The sequence below is a fragment of the Gossypium raimondii genome, chromosome 10, assembly GCF_025698545.1.
Source record: "Gossypium raimondii isolate GPD5lz chromosome 10, ASM2569854v1, whole genome shotgun sequence".
Taxonomy (NCBI): Eukaryota; Viridiplantae; Streptophyta; class Magnoliopsida; order Malvales; family Malvaceae; genus Gossypium; species Gossypium raimondii.
In genome coordinates, this window is record NC_068574.1 from 5,793,775 (window position 1) to 5,800,029 (window position 6,255).

Below are 6,255 nucleotides of genomic sequence, written 5' to 3' on the forward strand. Positions count from 1 at the left end.
CTACTGTGGGATTGGCCCTCAATGGTGCTGGCTCAGCATTTGTGTTGACAACTTCCCACAGATCAAAGGCTTGCAGGTAAGTCTTCATCTTGACCAGCCATATGTGGAAGCCTTCTCCATTGAAGACTGGTAGGGCTGCTGGTGAAAATCCTGAAGAAGCCATTCAGGTTCCTTGGTTTGATACAGCAGGTCCACTAAGAGAAGGGCTCTAGATACCAATTATTGGTGTTTAATGGCAGCAGCAAGTTGATTTGCTTTGCTTGGACAGCAAGCCTCGAGGCTTGCAGAAGAAACAATTGAAGAAAGAAACAGAAAATAAAGCTTGCGAATGGAAAACAGAAAAGAAAATAGAGAATTTGAATGAAAAAAAATGAAATTTTTCATTAATATTAGAGAATAAGGCATTAAGCCATTACATATATCAGCTAACATGTAAAACAAACAAGTAATCACCTAATCAACTACCCACCTCAACTAATCTGCCTTGAAACTTACAAAATTATCTTCCACATATTGCTATGCTGATTTTTCAATCAATCAACATCAAAATTACATCAAAACATTTACCTACTTAGTTCAATATGAACTAAATTACAAAAGGATTAAAAGAGGACTAAATGCAGCAAGTAAATCAACAACTTCAAGCTTCAGCTGCTGCACACTATGGCTCGATTGCCTGTTGCCATTTCTTCCTGCATGGCCACCTTTGCATGGGAACTAATCTCAACAAAAATGCACTCTTAAACATAAATTTAGTACATGATCCTCTATTGCATTTGCTTGACTGAAGTTTTATTTTGATATACTTTTTAGTTCCTGCAAGTTGACCATCACAACATACATTTTTTAATGAACTCAATGGAGGAAAATAAAGACAATAAATTATATTTTCGATCGAATGGTGGTGGACGAGTTTATTTCTTTCATCTTCTTTGATATTGTGTTTTCTATGCTTGCATATTGTTTTCATTCTGAAAACTATGAACTCAACTGAGATATTCTCACCTTAATTACACTGTTATGATGATGGCATCATTATTGGTATCTTTATATTTTTTATCTTGCTGATAGGACAATACTTTGGATCCTTACAGGCGGCAAGCACATGAATCAAAAATATTAACCATTGATGTGAAGCCAGGATGGGAGAAAGGAACAAAGATTACTTTCCCAGATAAAGGAAATGAGCAGCCAAATCAGCTTCCAGCAGACCTTGTATTTGTAATTGATGAGAAACCCTATGATCTTTACAAAAGAGATGGAAATGATCTTATTGTCAACAAAAGGGTGTCACTAGCAGAAGCACTAGGGGGCACCACGATAAATTTAAGTACTCTTGATGGCGGTGGTGGTGATGACACCATTTTCTAATTAACTTTAGGTATCCTTTGTACAGTTTTTGTAAAAATGAGCTAGATGTATGAAAAGAACCATATATACATGGTGGGCAGTTGAAACCTCATCCAGTCAATGTTGTTGTATGTGAACTTAATTGGCTTTTGCAATGAAGAAAACCATGAATGTATGGTAGTGTTGGATCTCAAAGTTAAAATGCTTTGACATATAGATTATAACATATAAACTAATGAAATCATTTACCTTTTTGTTAATATATGAATATTATGTTTGGGTGTGAAATATAATTCTCAAGTTATTTATTATTTCTAATATTTTATTTTTTATTGTAGAATAATTAAATTATTTGTTTCACTAATGATATTTTAGCACATTAAATATGTATTGCGTTTAAAAATAATAAAGTAGATTATATATTATTTTTATAGTATTATATTTTATGATTTTAGTAAATTCATATAATAATTTTATTAAGAATTTTATTAAATTATATATTATTTTATTAAATTATATTTAATAATAATTATGTTTAAATATGGTTAAATTATTTATTATTTTTATTAAATTATCTTTAATAATAATATTATTAAAATTTAATAACACTAAAAATAATCATCTACCTAAAAAAATTCTGCTAAGGATATTCAAGCCATTTTAGTTTTTTTCCTTATGTTATTACAACATCGTTCCATTCAACCAAACACAAGAATACTATTACAGTTCTATTCCATTCCATTCAACCAAACAATTGAATTACTGATTACAGCTCTATTCCATTACAGCTCTATTCAATTACAGCCCTATTCAATTACAGCCCTATTTCATTACAGTGAACCAAACGTACCCTAAATGTTGCATAGAACTCATAGACTAGTTCATACTATGCAATACATGAAATATTTGCAAATGAACTCCAACCAATAGCATCAAAATAGTTCAATACAACATCACGTATATTAAGCATATCAAGAGTGTAAAGATCAATTTTCTTATAACACCCCCTAACCCCAAACCATCGTCGGAACAGGGTTACGAGGTATTACCGAACATATCAGACAACTTACGAATAATTCATAAATAAAATAACATTCGTAATATAATTGAAAAAAAAACCAAGTCCCTGTAATGAACTTTCGAAGTCTAAAACATGTATTAAAAGTGAAATGGGACTCGTTCAAATACTCCGAAATTTTTTTTTTATAAATTTCAACAGTATTTCTGCTTATTTTTTTACATAAAACCCCCTACAATTAAAACCATATCATTTCCAAACATAACCAATTCAACCAATTCATTTCACATTCTCATTTTCTATTCTAAATACCTTCTAATCAAACCCAATCAACTTAATATCAATTTAAATTTATCAATGTACTAATTAAATTGAAATGGATAAACTTCTTTCATTATAATTCTTAGACTTATAATACTAACATTTTTAACTATTTATATTCAAAACATAATAACATTTATACACATCCTATGTACATGCCACATTACCAAAAGAAAATATACATCACCAAAATTTGCTAAAGTCAGGTCTGGTTTTGGATGTTGGTTCAGTACTTGACTTCTACAACCTGCGCACGGAAACAACCGTACGCTGAGTATTTCATACTCAGTGGTATTACTATATTAAACTATTTAATAATAATAAAATTTCAAACATCGACCATAAACTTTATAAATCACTTAAACTAAATATACATATTTATATATCATTTCATAAATCTTAAATTCATATATATATATATATTTCATACTAATTCAATTCATAATTTAACTCATACATTCTTTCTCGTACTTTTCAATAGTGCCAAATCAATCAATTTCATTTTCAAATTTTCATTTCAATTATTTACCCTATTAACAAGGCTAGGACTCTGACAGATACGCGGATTCCACCCAAACACACCAGAATATCCAACATAAACACACCCAGAATAATAAAAATCCTCCCAAACACACCAGTATATTATATCCTCCCAAACACACCAGTATATTATATCCTCCCAAACACATCAATAAGGCATTAAATGCCTCTTTGGATAAACCAAAGCATATAATAACATAATCATCTTCTCGGCCGAACTACAAATCTCCTCATCACATCACAAATCCTATGGCATGCCATTTGTATCCAATCTAGTCCGATAAGTTAATAGGGTATTATTTTACTTTTCAAACTTCGAATTCATTTCCACAACAAATTCCAAATATTCAATCAATTCAAAACATCTCTTATTTCAATTCACATATAATTAAATATTCACACATATTCTTACTTAATTTCAAATGTTATTACTTACCTTACTTAAAATGTCTCATGATTACAATTTCAATATAGCATTTATTAAATAGATTAAGTTATAGTAATACAAACCCGGAATACGCTTTTACTCCTCAACGATCTTTTCTTTTCCTTTGGATGCCGATGCCTCGTTTTCTTTGTTAGCTATGAAAATAATAATTATTTTCACTATTAATTACAGCATTAAAAAAATTATAATTAAACTTTATTCAATTCCTACTTATTCCCAATTTAATTCTAACTAAACTTACTTACTTTTCTAACTTAATTCATACTTCTTTTCTACTTAATTTCTTGCCATATTTAACTCAACTATTCAATATTCATAATTAAACCCTAATTTAAGGCTTTTTTTATAACTTAATCCCAACTATGTAAAACTTATAACTTAGTTTACAATTCAATCTTTTATCTATTCTAACTAGAAATTCTATCAACTAAACCCCTAATTTAACAACTTGGTCAAAATGAATCATGTTCAAAAACTTATGAACTTCCATAACCTCCACTTAATTTCAACAAAACTTTGTTTTAAAGCTTCTAAAACATTAAAATTAAGAGAAGAGTGCTAAATTTAGCTTACCAATTAAATTTGAAGTTTTAAAATCCCAATTTTCCCTTTTCTTTTCTTTCCCTATTTTCGTCTCTTTCTCTGTTTCTTTTCTGTTCTTCTTTTGTTTCTTTGTCTTTTATTTTACTTACTTTACTTTATTTCTTTTATTTTAACTAATAATATTAATAATAATATATTATATAAAAAATCTTTCACTTATTATTTAAGCATATATTTATTTTTATTACAAGTGTACCTATATAATTATTACTATCACACTTGTATTTAATCTTTACCATACATTTGTCATCTATTTAGTTTATTTAATATAATATAATATAACATAATATATTATATTATATAATAAAATAATATATATAAAACATAAAAATCTAAGATTTTTATCACTTATGCTGCCTCATTTCTTGTTAATGGCTTAATTACCATTTTAATCCTTTTTATTTTCTATTAATCTATAATTTAACTTTTACCCCTAATTCAATTTAATCCTTTTTTCTAATTTCTCTTAATTAAACTAAATTCACCCAATTAATACCTAATTAAGCACTCAACTAAACTCATAATTATTTCAAATAATTTTTTTTATGACTCAGTTTACTAAGACGGAGGCCCGATAATGTACTTTTCCGATGCTTGTGAATTTTGGGTCATTACAGATGCTCTACGATTACAAAGTTCAGGGACCCTCGAAGTCGTGCTTCTGTCGGTATAGTGTAGATACGGCCTCGCCTATTATGTTGACCGTCTCGGGGTGGTTGAACATTTTCTTCAGGCGAGCCAGGTGGTGGGCTCGAATTTTCAGCAGCTTTAGTACTGCTATGTGAAGATGATACTAGTTCATCAAATGATGGTCGAATTTAGTTATGATTATATCAATTCTTTTATGTAATGATGATTCCTAGATTGAGTTAAAGCAGAATAAGCATCATTAGCATCGAAATTACATGGTATATCCAATAAAGTAGTATGGTATGAATCAGTTTGAACATCGTCAGGGTTAGTGAAACCCATGGCAAGGTTAAAATCTAAAATCAACATCCTAAAATCTCTACCAAGTAATCAAAAACAGACAATATCCGAGTTTCAACAGTTCGCAATGCATTAATATTAAAGCTAAATGTTGCATAGAACTCATAGACTAGTTCATAATAAGCAATACATGAAATATTTGCAAATGAACTCCAACCAATAGCATCAAAATAGTTCAATACAACATAATGTATATTAGCATATCAAGAGTGTAAAGATCAATTTTCTTATAGACCGGGAGTGGCCGTTTTTGAATGCCGTCGTATCTTGCGTGATACTCTACGGTTACAAAGTTAGAGACCCTCGAAGTCGTGCTTCTGCCGGTATAGTGTAGATACGGCCTCACCTATTACGTTGACCGTCTTGGGGTGCTTGAACATTTTCTTCAGGCGAGCCAGGTGGTGGGCTCGAATTTTCAGCAGCTTTAGTACTGCTATGTGGAGATGATACTGGTTCATCAAATGATGGTCGAATTTAGTTATGATTTTATCCTTTTTAATGTAAAAAAAATACAATTAAACTATAATTTAGGAGGAAAATGTAGCAACATGATGACAAAAAATCCAAATGGCAAATCCCAATTCTAGGATCTATTATGGTAGGATAGAGCAAATATTATTTTTTTAAGAAATGAGTATTCAACCCGAAATCGGTGAATTCCAATTTAATCAAGTTTACAATTAATATATTAATGTTTCATTTGGTTAAAGTGTAATAATATAAGAAAATTACTTATTTATTATATTACAATAATGAAATATAAAAAATAATTAATATAATTTTAACTTAAAAATTAAGTAAAAACTCTTATAAAATATATTCTTTTTAAAATAATCTAAAATTCTCTTTGTACTAAAAATAAATCATAAAAGTAATTTAATATTACCAATTAAATTAACTGATATACTTAAAATATACATTAAAAAATAATTCTTTTATCAACCAAATATAATATAAATATAAATTTTCATTATCAATGTTGGAA